Source organism: Delphinus delphis, chromosome 11 (assembly GCF_949987515.2).
Source record: "Delphinus delphis chromosome 11, mDelDel1.2, whole genome shotgun sequence".
Lineage (NCBI taxonomy): Eukaryota > Metazoa > Chordata > Mammalia > Artiodactyla > Delphinidae > Delphinus > Delphinus delphis.
Window position 1 is genome coordinate 58,336,668 of NC_082693.1, and position 26,428 is coordinate 58,363,095.

The window sequence follows — 26,428 nt, forward strand, 5'->3', positions numbered from 1 at the left end:
CAGGGAATGAAGAAAATAAGGAAAGACAGACAGAGAGCCCTCTATTTAGCTATATTAATCTTTATACAAAGTTTGAAAAGATAGAATCAAAAATATCAGTGACTAATGTCACTCAATGTAAATGTGGACATTCTAAATAAACTATCAGCAAGCCAAAGTCTGCATTATATTTAATATACATGTAATTTTGTCCTACATTTAAAAAAAAAAATTGCCTGCCTTGTATCCCCTACCACTACCTCTGTTAACAGTACTCTGTTTTTGTTTTATAAAAAAATCTTTTACATTGTCATGTGTACTTTTTTGAAGCTGTAGACCAGAACTCCCTACTCTTTTGTCACAAGAGTGAAAAAATGAAGAAATCTGGCTTATCAGTCTATTTTATTTTTCCCAGTTACACATTTTCATTACATGTCAATAAATTTCCTCCCTTTTTAATAATCTCTTACATGTGAGTTTCTGTTACATGAAACCAAAGCTAAAAATATATAAAACAATTAAAATCCACCATAAAAAAATAAGATTTATCTAGGAATTTAATGACAGTTTATTAATGAATCATTATTAATCATTTATCATATCAATAAGAAAATATTACCTCAAGAGAACCTGAATGCCATTTAGTAATCTTTACTAATATTAACAAATAAAAAAAACATAAATGCAGGTGAATTTCCTTAAAATTGTGTAAAATATGTACTTTAAATCAAGAGCCAACATGAAACTTAATGATGATGCACAAAAAAATCATACTCATTAAAACCAAGAGGAAAGCAAAGATGTCTGCAATTGCTGTTATTCATTAATATGATTCTGGATATTTCTGGCCAATGCATGAATAAATGAAACAGAAATAAGAGATAAAACTCTTAAAAAGGAAAGTATAAAAAGTTTCAAATGGCACAGTTATATATCTAGAAGCCCTAGAGAATCAACTGAGAACTATTAGATTTAATAAGAAAGTTTATTAACAGCTAGTTATATGATTAATATACTTGTCATAATATCTCTAATCATCTGAATTGGTAATAGGTGTCTGTGGAAGGTAGTAGTGGGTGTGTGTGGACAAAGCCTTCACTTTAATATCCAAATAATATGCCATGAGAAACCATCATTCATGTTGAAGGGAGTCAACTCCACCACCCCAGTATTCCTGAGAATTCCCCAGGATGGGTGTCTTTACATCCCACAAAACTATCCTTCTGAAGTGTCTCCACTTAACTCTTTTGTTTCTGTAAGTAGTTATCCAAGTTGCTGCAGCTCTTCCTACTCTATTATGCTTCAAAATATTCTCTTAATTCCCCAAATTACACCTAAAACAAACCTATCTTGTTTAAAAAAATTATCAGATGTTTGAAGACAACATAAAGGAATTACAATTCATAGAATGAAATCTAAAAAGCAGATAATCAGGTCTCATTTTTCCTCTAGTCCACTGGCTAGAACCCACCTAGAGGTCCCTTTTCCTTGGATTTAGCCTGAACAATATTCTCCTGTTTAAAATCTGTCTCTATAGATTCATAGATTAGAAGAACTCAACTTCCAACAAGGTGCCCTGTCTCCAGACAAATGAAAAAGAATGAAGGAAAAGAAAAGAAAAAACATATATAGCTAATAACCTTATCAGAGATGCCCCTGTGTCTTGAATGAAGATGTAGTTCATTATTAAACAAAATGCTTAATATCTCAGTCAGAAGCATCAGTCTTTGGACACCATCCCATATTCAGAACTTCCTTTATATTTGCATGAATAAAAAGGCTTGATAGTATGGTTAATGTAAAGAAGAAGGGAGAAGATGCCTTAAAAAAAAAAAAAAAGGCTAGCTTCTACCTTCAAAGCCACAGGAAAAGAAAGTGCAGGCAATTTCAGAATAGCATTTTGCCTTGACTACTATCCATCAAGTAAGTATTCAGACCTGTTGGGTTTAATCTCAGGTTACTCAAACTTAACGTTTTGAAACAGCAAAATTCTATCATCCTCCCTAACCTATAAATGCAAATTCTATCCTTCCATTAGTTCTGGAAAAATACTATGGAGTTATTTTTAACTCCACTCTAGTTTACCACCACATCTAATTCATTATCAAAACTTGTTGCTTCTATATTCAATATATCCAGAATCAATCATTTGCCACCACAGCTACTACTATATCACAGATCCAAGCTGCAATTAGCTCTTGACTGCATTATTGCAATAGCCCCTAACCGATATCCATTCTTTTAGGCGTGTACCCACAGCACTGATGACTGGTTACTAAAAAGGTTATATATCTCTTTTAATCAAACAATCAAATAAATGGTTTTCTATGTCACTTAAAATAAAAGCCAAGTTCCATACAATGGTCTAAACGTCCTATAATATCTGGCACCATCCTCACTTCTCTGATGTCATCTTCTACCATTTTCCTTTTTATACAAGCCTTCTTTTCATTTCTTATATACACCAAATCTGCTTTTCCTGGAACATCTTTCCCTTACATATCTGCAGGCTCATTCTAGCACTTTCATGATCAGTAGCACTCCTTCTCCCCTTTAGATTGCTCCTCACCATTTCTTTATCCATTTATCACCAGTTTACAGAATATATATATATATTTTTTTGTTTACTTTTATATTGTTTGTCTTGTCCCTACTAGAATATAAGCTCTATGAGGACTGAAATACTAGGGTGTAGTGCAGTATCTAATGTTTTATCCTCAATGATCATTTGTTGTATAAATGAATAAATATATCACACGTCACATTAGTATACAATACAAGCCAAAAAAATCAGTGTAAAAATTCTACAAGGAGAAATGAAGTTCACAAACTAATAATATAGCAGTGTGTACATGTCAGTCTCAAACTCCCAATTGATCCTCCCCACCCTCCCTCCACTCCAAAACCATAAATTTGTTCTCTAAGTCTGTGAGTGTTTCTGTTTTGTAAATAAGTTCTTTTGTATAATTTTTTCACGTTCTGCATACAAGTGATATCATATGATATTCGTCTTTCTCTGGCTGACTTAACTTCACTTAGTATGATAGTCTCCAGGTCCATCCATGTTGCTGCAGATGGCATTGTTTCACTCTTTTTAATGGCCGAGTAATATTCCATTGTATATATGTACCACATCTTCTTTATCCATTCATCTGTTGATGGACATTTAGGTTGTTTCCATGTCTTGGCTATTGTAAACAGCATTGCAATGAACATTGGGGTGCAAGTATCTTTTGGAATTATGTTTTTCTCCAGGTATATGCCCAGGAGCGGGATTGCGGGGTTATATGGTAGTTCTATTTTTAGGTTGTTTTTTTTTTTTTTTTTGATACGCAGGCCTCTCACTGTTGTGGCCTCTCCCGTTGCGGAGCACAGGCTCTGGACGTGCAGGCTCAGCAGCCATGGCTCATGGGCCCAGCCGCTCCGCGGCATGTGGGATCTTCCCAGACTGGGGCACGAACCCGTGTCCCCTGCATCAGCAGGCAGACTCTCAACCACTGCGCCACCAGGGAAGCCCTATTTTTAGTTTTTTAAGGAACCTCCATACTGTTCTCCATAGTGGCTGTACCAGTTTACATTCCCACCAACAGTGTAGAAGGGTTTCCTTTTCTCCACACCCCCTCCAGCATTTATTGTTTGTGGATTTTTTGATGATAGCCATTCTGACTGGTATGAGGTTGTATCTCATTGTAGTTTTGATATGCATTCTCTAATAATTAGCAATGTTGAGCATCTTTTCATATGCCTCTTGGCCATCTGTATATCTTCCTTGGAGAAATGTCTATTTAGGTCTTCTGCCCATTTTTCGATTGGGTTTTTTTTTTTTTTTTTTTTTTGACATTGAGCTGCTTGAGCTCTTTGTAAATGTTGGAGATTAATCCCTTGTTGGTTGCAATCGTTTGCAAAGATTTTCGCCCATTCTATGGGTTGTCTTTTCATTTTGTTTATGGTTTCCTTTGCTGTGCAAAAGCTTTTGAGTTTAATTACGTCCCATCTGTTTATTTTTGGTTTTATTTCCATAATTCTAGGAGACGGATGGAAAAAGATATTGCTGCAATTTATGTCAGAGTGTTCTGCCTATATTTTCCTCTGAGAGTTTTATAGCATCTGGTCTTACCTTTAGGTCTTTAAGGAAGTTTTAGTTTATTTTTGACATACACACACTGTTATATTTAAAATAGATAACCAGAAAGGTTTTAGCACAGGGAACTCTGCTCAGTACTCTGTAATAACCTAAATGGGAAAAGAATTTGAAAAAGAATAGATAGTATATGTATAACTGAATCACTCTACTGTACACCTAAAACCAATACAACATTGTTAATCAACTATACTCCAATGTAAAATAAAAATAAAATAAATGAATTAAAGTAAGTAAGTGAAAAAGGAAAAAAGGGAAGAACAAAACAATCCAGAAATAAGTACGAGACACCTTAATCAGAATAGAAATCAAAATCAGTATTCTAGAATACAGCTGCAGCAACAAATAATGTAAAAGGAAAAGTATAGATTTGATCAACAAAAACACAATCTGGTTCATTGAAATCTCATAAAATAGTCAAACAATTGGCAATTCACAAAGAGGAGAGTCACAAATAAATATTAGGAATGAGAACTGAGTCTCACTAAAGAAATAGTAGTAATTTTTTTTTTTTTTTTTTTTTTTTTTGCGGTACGCGGGCCTTTCACTGTTGTGGCCTCTCCCGCTGCGGAGCACAGGCTCTGGAGGCGCAGGCTCCGTGGCATATGGGATATTCACACACTGGGGCACGAACCCGGGTCCCTGCATCGGCAGGCGGACTCTCAACCACTGCGCCACTAGGGAAGTCCAGTAGTAATTTTTAAACTTAAATACTATATGCAAGTATATACAAAAATTTTGAAAAATCTAGATTAAAGGATGATTTTCATATAGATATGCAAGAGATATAGGAAAATAATAAGTGAAGAGGTTTGAATGCTGTCAAAGAAAATGAAAATGTAGACTGAGAGCTATTCTGCAGTCAGAAGGGTAGAAACTCCAGAGGGAAGTGCTCCTCAGCTTTATTGTCAGGGAAAATTCAAGTAAGCAAGGGTTCCATGAATGACTGGATTTGGCAGTTTGGAATTATTTGATCGTAATATCTAATACCCCTCTGTGTTGTCAGTAATTGTGGGTTTCTGAGGGTGTACAAACTTGAGCCTAAGTAGACCCCTGCTATGCCTTAGAAGGAATTGCCTTACGAAATGTGTGGCCTTAGTGCTACTGGTGGTGGTGTCTGGCTGTAAGGTCACTGACCTCAAATGTTTAAAAAAAAAATGCTTTATAGAAAAAAAGAAGTAATAATAACTGCTATACAGTTTATATCAATCTAGCTTAAAGAATAAAATGTTAATAAAGTATCTCATAAACACATAAAAGCATTCAAAAGATTCACACCTGTGTATCTACACTGCATAAGTTCCAATAATATCCACTCTTCCTGATTCTCAGAAATATACTAGTGGGCATTATATTTCTTACCATCTTACAATGAAGATGTAATCCTTATGAATATAAGGATTATTTTCAGTTCATCAAAAATTAACACCTCCTCTGAAAGTATAAATTCAGTGACAGCATCAAAAGCTCCTTAAAAATGCGATATAATTACTCTATTTAAAAAGTTCTATTTTACTTTAAATATTTCCAATCCTTATTATTGATTTCATTTCCAGCTGTCATTTCTTTTCGATATGTTTATTTTTTTTCAGATTTATAAAACTGTGTTGCAAAATGCATCTTTATTCTAAATAAACTGTTGAAGATCAAATTATTTTAGAATTAATACTACCCTAAATCAACAGTTTATAAAGGCAAAATCCAAACATTAGAAATATAATTACATATAGACAAATAATTGACACACTGTATTGTATTGGGTTCACATGTGTGAATATAAGTCATACTGGAAGAAAGACTTCTCCATTAGTAAACTTTTTATTTTACTAGATCTTTTTCCTGGAAATCACCCATGACTATGGTACAATCCTTATCCTCTTGGAAATTCCACCACAATGTCTTTTATTATTTTTATTTTTTTAGGTATATCTAGAGGAATGTATTTAGAAGGATTCTTTCTATTACCTATATCTATTCCCTAGACATCTAACATGAGTGTCTACAATCTTTTAGGATTTGTGCTATTCACCTAGTTTACAAAATCATTATGTTAGCTTCTTTGAAACGCGTCTTTCAGATTACCTCAGACGACAAGGGTTCAAAGTAAAAATACATTAGATTATAAATAATATCAGAAAATTGCAAGACAGTGAAAATCAACATTCAGTATGAATCGGGATCTACTAGGAAATCTAGTGGTTGGACAGTGGTAACCCAACAGCATTTCTGACAGTTGGCCTTGAAAGACGGAATTTCAACAGACGTTACTGAGATGGAGAAGGCATCCCACATATTAGGTATTATTGACCTTCAGACACACATAAGAAGAGAAAATAAAATCACTTCTGAGCTCTTGGACCTTGGGATTGGGTAGTATTTCCAAACATGAAAGTCAAAAAGAAAGAATACAGTTTTGAACAGAATGTTGTGAGAGTGGATTTGATCATGCAGCATTTTTTTCCCCTTTGATGTGGGGAAAAAGTGGAATTCCTGCAAGAAATCAGCATAATCTGTTAGTAACATAACACTAGAATTCTTTTACAAGGAGTACAGCCATCCTACACACTTACATTTACTCCCATTTCCTTCCCTTTGGTGCTTTTTCTCTGCACGGGGAAATTCATACCTTTTCTTCGTGAGCTTTTCAAGCAATATTCTTTAGGATATGCTTCTGAAGACTTTCAAAATTATATTATCCTCTTGAAGGAAACTATAAATCTGTGAACTCATAGATTGAGGAAGAGCTAAAATATTCTCAAAATCTATATATTTTCTTCTCCTATAATTTCTGTTTTTTCCAATTTATCAGTAGCTTTTTCTAGAGCCAATACAACTTCTTATTTTTAAATCTGTACTCCTTTAGCAAGAACCATATCTTATCATTTTATTTACTGACATCTTGAAATAAGAGGCCAATAAGCATTTTTTCCTTGAATTGGCTCAAGTTCTTAATCTATATATTATTTTCTTAAAGAACTCTAAATTCAGTCTTCCTTAAATATTTGATCATGTTCAAAAACAGTACCTATCATTTACTGAGTGGTTTCTGTTACAGGGATACTATGAGTTAAATTGTGGACACCCCAAATTCATATCTTATAGCCCTAACTGCTAGAACCTGAGAAAGTGACCTTATTTGGAAATAGGGCTGTTGCAGATATAATTAGTTTAGAAAGGGTCATTAAGATTGGGCCCTAATTCCAATACAAATGTGTTCTTATAAAAATAAAATAGGATACAGAGAGAATGCCATGTGAAGACCAAAGTAGAGAAGTACAAGCCAAGGAATACTAAAAATTGCCAGAAAACCAGCAGAATCTAGGGGAGAGGAACTGAACAGATTCTCCCTCAGCACCCTTAGAGGGATTGTCTTTATGACTATAACACAGAAATCCTGCCTTGTTTCCAGCTTGCTGCCCTGCAAAATTCAGAGTCAAGACTGCCACATCAACTCTTACCACAGTCTCCAGCCTGCCAGCCAGCCCTACATATTTTGAATGGCCAGCCTTTAGAACTGTGTGAGTGAATTCCTCAAAATAAGTATTATCTCTTCGACAGATACACAGATATATAGATAGATTCTAGATAGATAGCAATATATCTATATCTATCTATATCTATATCCATATATCTATATGAGAGAGGTCCTATTGGTTCTGTTTCTCTGGAGAACCCAGAGTAATACAAAGAAATTATGTAATAGCCTAATAAGGAAGTTATAATTGCTCTCATTTTACATATAATTCTACTGATAAATTTAGTAACTTGCCCATCACATAGCTTACCGGTGACAAACCCAAGTCTCTGACTCCATAGGCCATTATTTTAAGTATTGTGATATTCAGTAATATCTTAATTCAAATTGTTCTCTGTTTCTTCATGTGACTTGAGGGAGGATATTTCCCTGTTATCCTTTTAGTATATTGAGAAAAAAACTGTAACTGCATCTTTCAGAACACATACATACACTTCCAAGAATGTAGAAATTGAGAAGATGTAGTGCCTTGAAAAATATTTCAGATATTTGGCCAAACCACTAAGATCATTAAAGTTAGTCCTACTGTGAACTCCTACCTGATCCCCACACATGCAAAGAAATGCTCCTGTTGAATGAAGGAAATTTAATCACAAACTCATTTCAGAAATTCTACAGACTAGCCACATGCCTCCAGGTGAGTCTCCATAACTTCAGTGTTTCTGTTTCTTACATTCAATTTAGAAATATTCTCCCTTTTATATACCTAAAAATATATACTTATGCTCTGTACGGCCTTTAGTAACTGCAAAATAACATCATAAGATCACCTTGGCCTTCCAGGGCTAATGTATGTAGAAATGCTTAAGAGGCTGTTCTTCTGAGGATGAACTGGCAAAAATTCCAGATCACAAGATGGTATTACTGTCTTGAGAATAAGTCACTGGAGCATTCACAAGTGATAAGCTGGTGCTAACAAAGCAATCTGAAAGAAACTTTAAAATGTTTGAAATATTCAAAGATAAAAATGAAGAACTAAATCCATAACGTAAGAAGAGAGCACTTTGAAAATTGTTGCTTTAAAAAAACCCAACAAAACAGATTTTAGAAACTGAATATAATTTAAAAGAAAATTATATAAAATGAAAAATAGTTGCATCATGATGATACTTTTGAGGCTTCTCTCCAATAATAACTGGTACAAAAGCTCCAGGATTCTGAATATGTAATTGTATGTGTGTGTGTGTGTGTGTGTGTGTGTATGTGTGTGTGTGTGATTGAAAATTATACCTTTAGTAGCATAGTTTAGTTAAATAAGGGTAATCACTTTAAAAATCATTAATTTCCATCTCCCTTCTAAAGTGAGGAAAAATGTAATTTCAGGTTCCAGAAACTATACAAGACATAAACGCTGACTAAAATTAAGTGTGGGTATAATTATTAAAGAGAATCACCTATTTTGATTTCCAGATTTTTAGTTTTGGGATTATGCTTTCCATAAAGAGATACATTTTGAGGAAGCTTGCTGAGCTATGATTCACTATTTGGAAGTAGTAGTCACGTTGTCTTTATAAATGGAATATATGTTTTTTGATCTTAGGCTTATTAGACAGATATCAAGGCCTAACCTGGCCACACTCTTCCCTCCTGTGGATCTCTGTTGCCTGGAAATAATTCTGGTAATCACCTTGATTTAGAGCAAGCTACTCAGCCTACTAAATATACATCTTACTTCTTTATGTACATCCTACTATCTATAATGAAGCCTTGTTAGTTTTTTCCTACTTAATATATGTGATTTTTATTTTATTTATTGAACATTTAAACATATTATACATGAAAGTAAAATGGAGAAAATCACACTACCTCTGCTTAATAATTTCCAGTGAAATATATTTGCAGCATCTAAGAAAAGCATTTGATTACAAAAATGCAGCAAGTATTAAATGATTTTTCCCTAGATTTATTTTCTACCTCATCTGGCTGATCATATTTCCTTCAATGATTTTAATTAGTCTTTTCCAAGGCATGTGGCTATGGAAAACTTTGTATAAAATAAAAGAAGTAACACCTATAGAATAAGTTAGCAGAAATAACTTGGGCTGCATTGCTGATTCTTGTAATCTCTAAGGATCACTTTAAGGGAGAATTGCTAATTAACAATACCAGTAATCACTAATGGAGTGACAGACTGGGTACCCCAGGGCTAAATCAGTAGATCAGAATATAATCACATGATTTTAAATACTATATCGGATACTTTCTGATACTTAAATAATCTTTGTGGCTTTGGCTTGAAGCTATTTAGATGTATGATGAAGACCATCTCTAAAGAAATAAAAATTAAAATTGGAATCATGGGCTTCCCTGGTGGCGCAGGGGTTGAGAGTCCGCCTGCCGAAGCAGGGGACACGGGTTCGTGCCCCAGTCCGGGAAGATCCCACATGCCGCGGATCTGTGCCTGTGAGCCATGGCCGTTGAGCCTGCGCGTCTGGAGCCTGTGCTCCGCAACGGGAGAGGCCAGAACAGTGAGAGGCCCACATACCGAAATTGGAATCATTAGTACCATGCCTTAGACTGTCATTGCTGTCTATACTTTCTTATTCGTTTCCATTTATATTCCTTCCTCCCACATAATGGTTTCACTTTAATTCTCAGATCTACAAATTTCTAGCAAGGAGTCATGTTAAACAAAAATGAATGAATTATATGTTCATGCTTCATCTTGATTGATTTTTCAGTTAATGAGTGGAATTTTTTTTTTTTTTTTCGGTACGTGGGCCTCTCACTGTTGTGGCCTCTCCCGTTGCGGAGCACAGGCTCCGGACGCACAGGCTCAGCGGCCATGGCTCACGGGCCCAGCCACTCCGCGGCATGTGGGATCTTCCCGGACCAGGGCACGAACCCGTGTCCCCTGCATCGGCAGGCGGACTCTCAACCACTGCGCCACCAGGGAAGCCCTCAACACTGATTTATGATAAAAAAACTCTACAGAAAGTGCACAGAGAGGGAATCTATCTCAACATAATAAAAGCCATATATGACAAACCCATGGCCTACATCATTCTCAATGGTGAAAAACTGAAATCATTTCCTCTAAGATATTATTCAACATAGTTTTGGAAGTTTTAGCCATGGCAATCAGAGAAGAAAAAGAAATAAAATGAATCCAAGTTGGAAAAGAGAAGTAAAACTGTTGCTGTTTGCAGAAGACATGGTACTATGCATAGAAAATCCTAAAGATGCCAAGAGAAAAGTACTATAGCTAATCAATGAATTTGGTAAAGTTGCAGGATACAAAGTTAATGCACAGAAATCTCTTGCATTCCTATACAATGATGATGAAAACCCAGAAAGAGAAATTAAGGAAACACTCCCATTTTCCATTGCAACAAAAAGAATAAAATACCTAGGAATAAACCTACTTAAGGAGTCAAAAGACCTGAATGCAGAAAACTGTAAGACACAGATGAAAGAAATCAAACATGATACAAAGAGATGGAAAGATAGCCCATGTTCTTGGATTGGAAGAATCAACATTGTGAAAATGACTACACTACCCAAAGCAATCTACAGATTCAATGCAATCCCTATCAAACAACCAATGGCATTTTTCACAGAGCTAGAACAAAAAATTTCACAATTAGTATGGAAACAGAAAAGACCTGAATAGCCAAAGCAACAATGAGAAAGAAAAAAGGAGCTGGAGGAATCAAGCTCCCTGACTTCAGACTATATTACAAAGCTACAGTAATCAAGAGAGTATGGTACTGGTACAAAAACAGAAATATAGATCAATGGAACAGGATAGAAAATCGAGAGATAAATCCCCACACATAGCGTCGCCTTATGTTTGACAAAGGAGGCAAGAATATACAACGGAGAAAAGACAGCTTCTTCAATATGTGGTGCTGGGAAAACTGGACAGCTACATGTAAAAAATGAAATTAGAACACTTCCTAACACCATACACAAAAATAAACTCAAGATGGATTAAAGACCTAAATGTAAGACCATACACTGTAAAACTCTTAGAGGAAAACATAGCCAGAACACTTTATGACATATATCACAGCAAGATCCTTTTTGACCCACCTCCTAGAGAAATGGAAATAAAATAAAATATAAACAAATAGGACCTAATGAAACTTAAAAGCTTTTGCACAACAAAGGAAACTATGAACAAGATGAAAAGACAACCCTCAGAATGGGTGAAAGTATTTGCAAACGAATCAACTGACAAAGGATTAATCTCCAAAATATAAAAACAGCTCGTGCAGCTCAATACCATAAAAACAAACAACCCAATTAAAAATGGGCAGAAGACTTAAACAGACATTTCTCCAAAGAAGATATACAGATTGCCAACAAATACATGAAAGGTTGTTCAATGTCACTAATCACTAGAGAAATGCAAGTCAAAACCACAATGAGGTATCACCTCACACCAGTCAGAAAGCCCTTAATCAAAAAATCTACAAACAATAAATGCTGGATAGGGTGTGGAGCAAAGGGAACCTTCCTGCACTGTTGGTGGGAATGTAAATTGATACAGCCACTATGGAGAACAGTATGGAGGTTCCTTAAAAAGCTAAAAATAGAACTATCATATGACCCAGCAATCCCACTACTGGGCATATACCCTGAGAAAACCATAATTCAAAAAGAGTCATGTACCAGAATGTTCACTGCAGCAGTATTTACAATAGCCAGGACATGGAAGGAGCCTAAGTGTCCATCAACAGATGAATGGATAAAGAAGGTGTGGCAGATGTATACAATGGAATATTACTCAGCCATAAAAAGGAATGAAATTGAGTTATTTGCCATGAGGTGGATGAATCTAGAGTCTGCCATACAGACCGAAGTGTGTCAGAAAGAGAAAAGCAAATACTGTATGTTAATGCAATATATGGAATCTAAAAAAACGGTATTGATGAACCTAGTGGCAGGGCAGCAATAAGGACACAGATGTAGAGAATGGACTTGAGGACACAGTGGGGGAAAGGAAAGCTGAGACGAAGTGAGAGAGTAGCACTGACATATATACACTACCAAATGTAAAATAGATAGCTAGTGGGAAGCTGCTGTGTAGCACAGGGAGATCAGCTCGATGCTTTGTGATGACCTAGAGGGGTGGGATAAGGAGGGTGGGAGGGAGGCTCAAGAGAGAGGTTATATGGGGACATATGTATACATATAGCTCATTCACTTTGTTGTACAGTAGAATCTAACACAACATCATAAAACAGTCATACTCTAATAAAGATATAAAAAATAAATAAGTAAAAATAAAAGTTAAATAAAAAAGATATCACAATAAAAAAGAGGTACGTTTGAGTACTAAAAGACATTTTTTTCACACTACTGCCCCAGAATCTATATTACTGACTATAATAAAATAAGTGACAAGTAAGTTGTTGCTGAATAAATTTCACAAAATTATTTCCCAACACAGAGAAAATACAACAAGAGACTTCAGTGTTTCATTCCATGTTCATTTAAACCTGCCTCATGGCAGGTAGACAATTCTTTAGTCACAAACATTGATCAGTAACATGCTTAGAAGCTGAAGAACTTCCGTTCCACTTATAGAGAGTCTGAAGACAATGTTTTCAGGTTAATTTTTAATTTTGAACTTTAATCTCTTAAAATGCTTCAACCATATAAACTTGTTTTAGGGGACACAGAATTGCAGCAGTTTACCATATAATCTGTTGTGATTTTCTTTATTTTTGTTGCTGTTTCCATTTCATGTGTAGGGTAGAAAGGAACTTGATTATATAAGTCTATTATAACAGATGGCTACAATTGCTAATTTTAATATGAAGTGCCTTCTTTAAGGTAGTTATATGGTTCCCTGGTTCAGCAATCAATTAAGAAACCTGAATAAGAGCATTTATAACATTGTTATATTTACGTCATCTTTGGCCATTTTCTTCCATTCTCTCAATCTATATGTTTTGCATTTGCATCATGATAATAAACGATGGCTTCAGATTCTTTCTTCTCACAACCTAAGAAGTGTTAAAAAATCTGTCATGTAAAACACTAATTCTGATTACACTAGGAGAACCTAAAGTTATTGGTATGTTAATTGAATGTGGTTTGGGGAAAAGTGTCATCTGCATTACAGCATTCATTTGCATATTAATAACAAAACTTTGTGCAGCAGAGACATTTTCTGATTAAAGAACTAACGTAAAGGCTTGCTTAGAGATTATAGGATCTCAAATTGCGAACTGAAATAGTCATAATTTCTAAAGAAAAGGACTTCTCAGACAAGCTATTTTCATAAAGGAGCAAAGAAACAGATTGAAACTACTGATACCACATCTATATGCACCAAAGAGCAAAGAAAGCAATGTTCTAAGGCATGTCACTGAAAATTTCTGGTTCTTTTGAAAAAAAATTCTCCTAATGATATTTTAAAGCTTTATGGTGGCCAGGTTAAGTTTTCAGAGCACTGTGTGGAGGGCTCTTATGAGAGATTTTTTCCCAAGAGATTGGCATTAGGTTGGGAATCTTGGAACACACACCCAGTCTGGTCAGCACTGACTCTGAGACTTTGAATCAGTGATATCAAATACTTGGAAATATTTAAACTGCTTCATATGTCTGGAAATCTTACCAATCCATATGTCTGGAGCCTACTGACAGTCTTTCCTCTAGATTCTATTTTGGAGAGCTCCATTTCTAACTTCCTTAGTCAACCTTGTTTAACTTAGATTTTTAAATAAATGTGTAAAGTTATGTAGACTACCGATAACTTCTGCAAAACTTTTACGAAAGCTGTTTTATAAAAAGATTGCCTTTTTTAAGAAAGACCATTATTTAATCCAGCTGATTCAGATTCTGCTTTGCAATTATGTTGATTCTTTGGCTGAATACAAACTCATCTTATCTCATGAAGATCATAATTTTGTATAACTACACTGCAGTTTTGTAATTTGTATTATATAACGTTCCTTGTGCCTTGATATCCATTCATTTTTTATATTCATTATTTGATTTTTCTTTCAGGAAAAGGGAAAAAGGTTGAACTCAATTTTCAAAAGTTTGTAATGGTAAATATAATATATGGTCAACAGCAGAAACTATTTACTAGTACCCTGTGAGGTTTTGTTAGGTGTCATTTTATTTGTGGCTTACATTTTTCTACTCAAGTTACCTTTCTTTCAACACAGGCATAAGATATAAAAAGCTAAATTGTCACTTTCTCCAATTCATAATTAGGTTCTAAAAAAGATGATACTACTGACCAACAATTAGTTATGACAATGTATTTGCCCTTAATCTTTTGGTCTCTCTTACTATTCTTGTCACTGGCAGAATTTTACCAGTTAAGTCAAGAAGAAGAAATTAAACCGAGACACTTAACTTGACTTCATTAAAGCACTGAGCTAAGTAGTCATAGGAATAGATAATACATTAGACTTGAAACTATATTACACTACACTTAAAAATTATATCCAGAGAGGACGTTCAAGATGGCAGAGGAGTAACACGTGGAGATCACCTTCCTCCCCACAAATACATCAAAAATACATCTACACGTGGAACAACTCCTACAGAACACCTGCTGAACGCTGGCAGAAGACGTCAGACTTTCTAAAAGGCAAGAAACTCCCCACATACGTGGGTAGGGCAAAAGAAAAAAGAAAAAACACAGACAAAAGAATAGGGATGGGACCTGCACCTCTGGGATGGAGCTGTGAAGGAGGAAAAGTTTCCACAGACTAGAAAGCCCCTTCACTGGTGGAAACGTGGGGTGGGTGGGTGGAAGGTTTGGAGGCATGGAGGAGAGCGCAGCAACAGGGGTGCAGAGGGCAAAGCTGAGACATTCCTGCACAGAGGATCAGTGCCGACCAGCACTCACCAGCCCGAGAGGCTTGTCTGCTTACCCACCAGGGCTGGTGGGGGCTGGGAGCTGAGGCTTGGGTTTCAGAGTTCAGATTCCACGGAGAGGACTGGGGTTGGCTGCATAAACACAGTCTGAAGGAGCCTAGTGCACCACAGCTAAATGGGAGGTAGTCCGGGAAAAAGTCTGGAACTGCCTAAGAGTCAAGGGACCATTGTTTTGGGTTGCATGAGGAGACAATTCAGAACACTGACTAAATGAGCTTCAGAGATGGGCGAGATCTGTAGCTATCAGCACGGACACCAGAGACGGGCATGAAATGCTAAGGCTGCTGCTGCAGCCACCAAGAAGCCTGAGTGCAACCATAGGTCACTATCCACACCTCCCCTCCCAGGAACCTGTGCAGCCTGCCACTGCCAGGGTTCCGTGATCCAGGGACAACTTCCCCGGGGGAAACACAGGGTGTGCCCCAGGCTGCTGCAATGTCATGCTCGCCTCTGCCGTCGCAGGCTCGCCCCACATTCTGTACCCCTATCTTCCCTCAGCCTGAGTCAGAGCCCCCTAATCAGCTGCTACTTTAACCCCGTCCTGTCTGAGCAAAGAACAGACACCCTCAGGTGACTTACATGCAGAGGCAGGGCCAAATCCAAAGCTGAGCCCCAGCAGCTATGCGAACAAAGAAGAGAAAGGGAAATCTCCCCTAGCAGCCTCAGGAGCAGTGGATTAAATCTCCACAATCAACCTGATGTACCCTGAATCTCTGGAATACCTGAGGTGGTGGACTTTGGGAGCAACTGTAGACATGGGGTTTGCTTTCTGCATCTAATTTGTTTCTGGTTTTATGTTTGTCGTAGTTTAGTATTTAGAGTTTATTATTATTGGTAGATTTCTTTATTGACTTGGTTGCTCTCTTCCTTTCTTTTTTATTATGTTTTTATTTTTTATTTTAATAATATTTAAAAAATTTTTATTTTAATAACTTTATCCTATTTATTTATTTTCTCCCTTTTCTTCTGAGTCGTGTGGCTGACAGAGTCTTGGTGCTCCGGCCAGGTGACAGGCCTGAGCCTCTGAGGTGGGAGAGCCGAGTTCAGGACACTGGACCACCAGAGACATCAAAGCCCCAATTAATATCATTGGGCGAGAGTTCTCCCAGAGATCTGCATCTCAACGCTAAGACCCAGCTCCACTCAATGACCAGCAAGCACTAGTGCTGGATGCCTCATGCCAAGAAACTAGCAAGACAGGAAAACAACCCCACCCATTTAGCAGAGAGGCTGCCTAAAATCATAACAAGTTCACAAACACCCCAAAACACACCACTGGAAGTGATCCTGCCCACCAGAAAGGGAAGATCCAGTTCCATCCACCAGAGAACAGGCACCAGTCCCCTCCACCAGGAAGCCTACACAACCCACTGAACCAACCTCATCCACTCGGGGCAGACACCAAAAACAATGGGAACTACGAACCTGCAGCTTGTGAAAAGGAGACTCCCAAGCACAGTAAGTTAAGGAAAATGAGAAGAGAGAGAAATATGCAGCAGATGAAGGAGAAAAGCAAAAACCCACCAGACCAAACAAATGCAGAGGAAATAGGCAGTCTACCTGAAAAAGAATTCAGAGTAATGACAGTAAAGATGATACAAAATCTTACAAATAGAATGGAGAAAATAGAAGAAACGTTAAACAAAGACCTAGAAGAACTAATGAACAAACAAACAATGATGAACAACACAATAAATGAAATTAAAAATTCTCTAGAAGGAATCAATAGCAGAATAACTGAGCCAGATGAATGGATAAGTGACCTGGAAGATAAAATAGTGGAAATAACTACTGCAGAGCAGAATAAAGAAAAAAAGAATGAAAAGAATGGAGGACACTCTCAGAGACCTCTGGGACAACATTAAATGCACCAACATTCAAATTATAGGGGTCCCAGAAGAAGAGGAAAAGAAAGGGACTGAGAAAATATTTGAAGAGATTATAGTTGAAAACTTCCCTAATATGGGAAAAGAAATAGTCAATCAAGTCCAAGAAATGCAGAGAGTCCCATACAGGATAAATCCAAGGAGAAACATGCCAAGACACATATTAATCAAACTATCAAAAATTAAATACAAAGAAAATATATTAAAAGCAGCAAAGGAAAAGCAATATGTATCATACAGGGGAATCCCCATAAGATTAACAGCTGATCATTCAGCAGAAACTCTGCAAGCCAGAAGGGAGTGGCAGGACATATTTAAAGTGATGAAAGGGAAAAACCTACATCCAAGATTCCTCTACCCAGCAAGGATCTCATTCAGATTCGACAGAGAAATTAAAAGCTTTACAGACAAGCAAAAGCTAAGAGAATTCAGCACCACCAAACCAGCTTTACAACAAATTCTAAAGGGACTTCTCTAGGCAGGAAACACAAGAGAAGGAAAAGACCTACAAAAACAAACCCAAAACAATTATTAAATCATAATAGGAACATACATATCGATAACAACCTTGAATGTAAATGGATTAAATGTTCCAACCAAAACCCATAGAATGACTGAATGGATACAAAAACAAAATCCATATATATGCTCTCAACAAGAGACCCACTAAAGACCTAGGGACACATACAGACTGAAAGTGAGGTGACGGAAAAAGATATTCCATGCAAATGGGAATCAAAAGAAAGATGGAGTAGCGATTCTCATATCAGACAAAGTAGACTTTAAAATAAATACTATTACAAGAGACAAAGAAGGACACTACATAATGAGCAAGGGATCAACATAAGAGGAAGATATAACAACTGTAAATATTTATGCATCCAACATAGGAGCACATCAGCATAAGGCAAATGCTAACAGCAATAAAAGGGGAAATCGACAGTAACACATTAATAGTAGGGGACTTTAACACACCACTCACACTAATGGACAGGTCATCCAAAAAGAAAATAAATAACGAAACACAAGCTTTAAATGATACATTACACAAGATGGACTTAATTCATATTTATAGGACATTTCATCCAAACACAACAGAATACACTTTCCTCTCAAGTGCTCATGGAACACTGTCCAGGATAGATCATATCTTGGGTCACAAACCAAGCCTTGGTAAATTTAAGAAAACTGAAATCGTATCAAGTATATTTTCCAACCACAATGCTATGAGACTAGATATGAATTACAGGAAAAAAGTGTAAAACATACAAACACATGGAGGCTAAACAGTACACTACTAAATAACCAAGATATCACTGAAGAAATCAAAGAGGAAATCAAAAATACTTAGAAACAAATGACAATGAAAACACGATAACTCAAAATCTATGCGATGCAGCAAAAGCAGTTCTAAGAAGGTAGTTTATAGAAATAAACTCCTACCTCAAGAAACAAGAAAAATATCAAATAAACAACCTGACCATAAACCTAAAACAGTTAGAGAAAGAAGAACAAGAAAATCCCAAAGTTAGAAGAAGGAAAGTAATCCAGAAAATCAGATCAGAAATGAAGGAAACAATAGCAAAGATCAATAAAACTAAAAGCTGGTTCTTTGAGAAGATAAACAAAGCTGATAAACCATTAGCCAGACTCTTCAAGAAAAAAAAGGAAAAGACTCAAATCAACAGAATTAGAAATGAAAAGAAGTAACAAGTGACACTGCAGAAATACAAAGGATCATCAGAGATTATTACAAGCAACTATATGCCAATAAAATGGACAATCTGGAAGAAATGGACACATTCTTAGTAAAGCACAACCTTCCTGAACCAGGAAGAAATAGTAAATGTGAACAGACAAATCACAAGCACTGAAATCGAAACTGTGATTAAAAATCTTCCAACAAACAAAAGCCCAGGACCAGAGGGCTTCATAGGCAAATTCTATCAAACATTTAGAAGAGAGCTAACACCTATCCTTCTCAAACTCTTCCAAAATATAGCAGAGGGAGGAACACTCCCAAACTCATTCTACAAGGCCACGATCACCCCAATACCAAAACCAGACAAAGATGTCACACACAAAAAAAGGAAAATAACAGGTCAATACCTCTTATAAACATAGATGCAAAAATTCTTACCAAAATACTAGCAAACAGAATCCAACAGCACATTAAACGTATCATACACCATGATCAAGTGAGGTCTCCCTAGGAATGCAAAGATTCTTCAAAATACGCAAATTAGTCAATGTGAAACACCATATTAACAAAGTAAAGGATAAAAACCACATGATAATCTCAATAATGCAAAAAATCTTTTGACAAAATTTAACACCCATTTATGATAAAAACCCTCCAGAAAGTAGGCATAAAGGGAACTTACCTCAACATAATAAAGGCCATATATGACAAACCCACAGCCAATATCATTCTCAATGGTGAAAAACTGAAACCGTTTCCACTAAGATCAGGAACAAGACAAGGTTGTCAACTCTCACCATTATTATTCAACATAATTTTGGAAGTTTTAGTCACAGCAATCAGAGAAGGAAAAGAAATAAAAGGAAACAAAATCAGAAAGAGAGGAAGTAAAACAGTCACTGTTTGCAGATGACATAATACAGTATAGGGATAGTCCTAAAGATGCCACCAGAAAACGACTAGAGCTAATCAATGGATTTGGTGAAGTCGTAGGATACAAAATTAATGCACAGAAATCTCTTGCAGTCCTACACATTAATGATGAAAATGAAAATAAGGAAACACTCCCATTTACCATTGCAACATAAAGAATAAAAGACCTAGGAATAAACCTACCTAAGGAGACAAAAGACCTGTATGCAGAAAACTATAAGACACTGATGAAAGAAATTAAAAATGATACAAACAGATGGAGAGATATACCATGGTCTTGGATTAGAAGAATCAATATTGTGAAAATGACTATACTACCCAAAGCAATGTACAGATTCAATGCAATCTCTATCAAACTACCACTGGCATTTTTCACAGAACTAGAACAAAAAATTTCACAATTTGTATGGAAACACAAAAGACCCCGAATAGCCAAAGCAAATTTGAGAAAGAAAAACGGAGCTGGAGGAATCATTTTCCCTGAATATAGACTATATTACAAAGCTACAGTAATCAAGAGAGTATGGTACTGGCACAAAAACAGAAATATAGATCAATGGAACAGGAAAGAAAATCCAGAGATAAACGCCTGCACATAGAGTCACCTTATCTTTGATAAAGGATGCAAGAATACACAGTGGAGAAAAGACAGCCTCTTCAATAAGTGGTGCTGGGAAAACAAGACAGCTACATGTAAAAAATGAAATTAGGACACTTCCTAACACCATACACAAAAATAAACTCAAAATGGATTAAAGACTGAAATGTAAGGCCAGACACTATAAAACTCTTAGAGGAAAACATAGGCAGAACACTCTATTACATAAATCACAGCAAGATCCTTTTTGACCCACCTCCTAGAGAAATGGAAATAAAATAAAATATAAACAAATGGGACCTAATGAAACTTAAAAGCTTTTGCAGAGCAAAGGAAACTATAAAGAAGATGAAAAGACAACCCTCAGAATTGGAGAAAGTATTTGCAAACAAAGCAACTGACAAAGGATTAATCTCCAAAATATAGAAGCAGCTCATGCAGCTCGATATCAGAAAAACAAACAACCCAATCCAAAAATGGGCACAAAACCTAAATAGACATTTCTCCAAAGAAGATATACAGATTGCCAACAGACACATGAAAGGATGCTCAACATCACTAATCATTAGAAAAATGCAAATCAAAACTGCAGTGAGGTATCACCTCACACCAATCAGAATGGCCATCATCAAAAAAAAATCTACAAGGGCTTCCCTAGTGGTGCAGTGGTTGATAGTCCGCCTGCCGATGCAGGGGACATGGGTTCGTGTCCTGGTCCGGGAAGATCCCACATGCCGCAGAGCGGCTGGGCCCGTGAGCCATGGCCGCTGAGCCTGTGCGACCGGAGCCTGTGCTCCGCAACGGGAGAGGCCACAACAGTGAGAGGCCCGCATACCGCAAAAAAAAAAAAAAAAAAAAAAATCTAAAAACAATAAATCCTGGAGAGGGTGTGGAGAAATGGTAACCCTCTTGCTCTGTTGGTGGGAATGTAAATTGATACAGCCACTATGGAGAACAGTATGGAGGTACCTTAAAACACTAAAAATAGAATTACCATATGACCCAGCAATCTCACTACTGGGCATATACCCTGAGAAATCCATAATTCAAAGAGAGTCATGTGCCACAATGTTCACTGCAGCACTATTTACAATAGCCAGGACATGGAAGCAACCTAAGTGTCCATTGACAGATGAATGGATAAAGAAGATGTGGCACATATATGCAATAGAATATTACTCAGCCATAAAAAGAAATGAAATTGAGTTATTTGTAGTGAGGTGGATGGACCTAGAGTCTGTCATACAGAGTGAAGTAAGTCAGAAAGAGAAAAACGAATACTGTATGCTAACACATATATATGGAAACTAAAAATTAAAAAAAAAATGGTTCTGAGGAACCTAGGGGTAGGAGGGAAAAAGACACAGACACAGAGAATCACCTTGAGGACACGGGGAGGGGGAAGGGTAAGCTGGGACAAAGTGAGAGAGTGGCCTGGACATATATACACTACTAAATGTAAAATAGATGACTAGTGGGAAGCAGCTGTATCGCAGGAGGAGATCAGCTCCGTGCTTTGTGATCACCTAGAGGGGTGGGACAGGGAGGGTGGGAGGGAGATGCAAGTGGGAGGGGATATGGGGATAAAAGTATACATATAGCTGATTCACTTTGTTATACAGCAGAAACTAACACAACAATGTAAAGCAGTTATACTCCAATAAAGATGTTGATGTTAAAAATATATATATCCAGCTTCTTCCTGGATATCTTTGCTTGAATGCTTTAGAGATACTTGTATGTTCAAAAGTAAGTTTACTTTCTTCCTGCTTCACCAGACCTGTGCTCATCTTTTCATTTTCCCCTATCTTTTTGAATAGCACTATCAGATACCTAATTACTTAAATCAGAAAGCTGAGAATTATCCTCATTCTTCCATCTTATTTAGCCTTTAATCTCACTGGGGATAAAATCTATCCATTTTTTCACTTTAACATTCTTGAATTCCCCCTCCTCTCAATCCTCACTGCAGTGGCTTTATTTCAGACCACTATCACCTCTCTGCTAGAGTTCTCCAAAAGCCCCATGATGGGTTCCCATGCCTTTGATCTTGTTTTTATCCAATCCACTCTTATGCTGTTGTAAGAATGACTTTCATAATGCGTAAATGTGACCATGCCATTTCTCTGCTAAGAATCATTAAGTGGCTTTTTAACTTTCAAGCTGAAATCTTCAAAAGGCTTTGGCATGTAAGAATCTTTCATATACTAGCAACTTTGACGTCACAAGTCCTATCACCTGCCAGACTTTCTTCTGTTCTCAGGCCATACTCACCTTCCAGCTATCTTTAATCATGGCATTCTCTGTTTTCTTTCTGAGCCTATGTACATGTTCTGTATATATAGTCTGAATATATCTTCTTTTTCTGCTTAGCTAATTCTTATCCTTCCTTCAAACTATTATGAAGATTTTTTTTTACCCTTTCTGCTACACTTCTGGGTTTTCACGCACGTTCTAAGAATTGCCATAACATCCCATGTTTGCTTTTATTTAGCATTGATTAAGTTGAATCACAACTGTCTTCCACTAGACTTAACCCAGAGATTGTGTCTTTTACATTGTTTCCTCGAATTTCCAGCACAGTGCATAGCATACAAGTTTGTAATCCAAATGTATTTGTTGAGTAAATGGTTAAACGAAATAAACTAGATTAATTTGCAACTCATTTAATTTTTCTTGGTTTTATAGCAATGCAAGCAAGCCCATATGCAGCATAATCAATATATCTGCCTAGATGACAAAGGACTCCTATGTAAAGCTGTTCCATACATGTAGAGAAGTCACTTCTACATTATAATCCTTACTACCTACCACACACATTGTACGCTAAGCTTAAAACCTCAGAAATATCCTTGACCCTTTTTCTCCTTAACTGTTCACACCCAGTATTCAAGATGTCCTTTTGATTCTATGCCCCAAATATCTCTTGGAGGATTTACCTACATTTTCTCTTAATTCCTACAGCCACTGTATTAACTTCTGCTCTAATCATTTCTCGTGTAAATGGTTCCCCCTAAATAGCTTCCCCTTCTCTGGTCTCACCCTGTGTAGACCACAGAATAGACTTTATTCTGAAATATCACTGCAGTCATGATTGTAAAATAGAAATTTACTAATATCATTCCATACTTTAAATAATTCAATAGTTCTCTCTTTCACATAAGAGTCAAGATTTTAAAGTATGACAGAGAAAATGTCCTATTTATTCCAAATCTACTTTATTTTCCTCTTGGGCACACAAATAAACTCCATTTCTCAGATTGCATTACTGATAAACAACACTTCAACTGCACTGTATTTCAGACCATAACATGAATAAACAATACAACATTTAATCTGATGAGATTCTAGAGTTAAAGCCTCTAGACTTACTTATAGTGACTAATATATTTGATAACTATAACACTGTGGTGAAGAGCATGAGTTCTTAAATTACAAATGAGTCATGGATCCAACCTCACTATATATGGGAATTTAGGCAAATCACTGTCTCACTCTAAATTTAGGTTTTCTCCTCTAGAAAACGGTAACAATTTCATTGGAATGTTGCCAATTGAACATATAATTAGAAGCCAGTAAATACTGGCTATTATTAGCTGTAAAACAGAGATAATAATGTTATGTTAAGATTATCTGTTTACTCATTGAAGAGTAAATGAGATAATTTGTGAAAAATATTTAATGCAGTACTTGGCACATTTTATGTGCTTAAGTTAATAGATGTGGCTATTATTATTATTATAGTATTATTATTATCACTAATATGAATTGTGCCATTCAAATTCCTGACAAGATAGTGGATGATATTGACCCTAATCTTAGTAACACTTCAAGCAATTCTAAATCTTAAATCATGGTAATCTCTCAGCTATTCAACAAGATGTTGCTTATACAAACATTATCTACTGTTAGTTTGGATGAAAAAGGAATACAGAGACAGCACTGACCATTTACACCTTTAAATATCATCTCCTCCCCCACAAGAAATTTGTGAATAATTAACAAAATGCACGTTGCTTTTTCGCTATGGACCAAGAGGTAGGAGGAAGAGTTAGTCCAAATAATGAAAAAGTTGACAATTGTTACTTGAATGAATGAAATTTGCTCTGTATGTTGTATGTCTCCATTTTAGTTTGGCAGTGGCTTTAAAATTTCAGTTACGTTTGGCCTATATGCCACTGGTGTTTAATATCATTTCAAAAAGCTATAATCTAAAATATAACTATATATGGAGTAAATGGAAGAACTTGATAATATGCTATTTAAGTATATATAAGAAGATATTTTAAATCTACTTCAGACTCAGATATTTTTAATTTTATAAGTCAAGAAAGTTAAATACTGTCACAAGTACATGATTTTCACATACAGGTACATTATAGCATACTCAAAACTACAACTGCATTATGAATAATAGCTGTGATTTTAGAAGCTGTGAATGAAAATGAAACAGTATGATATTTTCCTCTCCTTAGAGTATAGTTAGTCTAGTTAAAACATGCTGGTATAGATTTGAGCAGGTAATAGTTGACTGTATTTTAAGGCTGGAGGCAAAGCCCAAGGTGCTAACACAAGCAGGTCATTAGCACCCTGGTAAAAGTGCTCACAGGGTATATTACATCTTTATATTTGTGCATTTTATACATTATATTCATTATTGAAAATGCTAAAACTATTTGGGTTAAATAATACATGTTAGCATAACTTGATAATTTATTAATTTTACCTTGTAAACTGACCATTTTTCTGTTATTCTTTCATACTTAATTTTCCTCTTTCTATCCACCTTATTTCTATTATTATTATTATTCTATTATTCCTTATTTCTAAAGTCTATTAGGCAAAAATATAATATTATATCTCCCAAAAAGTTTAGAAATTTATGTCTGTACTTGGTAAATACTTACTAAATGTTTATTGTTGATTGAATTACAAATCAAGAATTTGGCATTTTGATGGGCAGACCAATATTTTAAAGATTTTTAAGAAATTAGAGAGTTGTAGCTCTTAAATATGAAAGTCTTACCTGTGAAATTCAATTTATTAAGTACTTATTGAAAATAACTCTTTCCCATGGCTACTCTCCTTTCCACACTATTGAATGGGACCATTTCTTTTCCTCTGTTGTCTTTGCTGGAGGTTATTAGATATTTTTAACTTCTTTCATCTTCTCCTGGCACTTATGTATTTTTTCCCCTGTCTATGAAATCAAGCCTTGCTCATTTGAAGACTCTGCCTTCCACTTATTCCTGCACACCTGTACACTTCACTGTAATCTGCTCAGCACATTCAAGTTTTCCTATCTTCTTCAGACACTTTAGCACTGGGCTTAATTTTCCTCTAAGAGGTCACAAACAAATATTTTCAGGGGCCAGATATCTAATGTAAATATGTGAGGTGGAAACTATCACTAAAAGGGAGTTTGTGGAGCCTGTGGCAAAGATATAGAGTACATTCTACTTAAACACATTCAAACTTAAAACGGAATTTACTGTTGGATGCCAGGCTGTAAACCCTGTCCATGGGATGGAGCACAAACTCCTTAGCATGCCCTATGCTATCCTTCAACATCTGGCCCTTGCCCTTAAACTCAGCCCATCCTCCTGCCATTCTGTGATATGCACACAAGATTCCAGGTGCCCTGAAATACTTGCATCCACCTCTCTCCATCCTTTTTATCAGCCTTTGTACCTTTGCACAGACTGATCTCTCTGCCTGGTTTCCCTTTCCCAGTGATCCCTTTCATATCTCTAAGACTGCTTGGAAAATTTCTTTTCAATCTTCAAGTCATTGTTCAAGTATTACC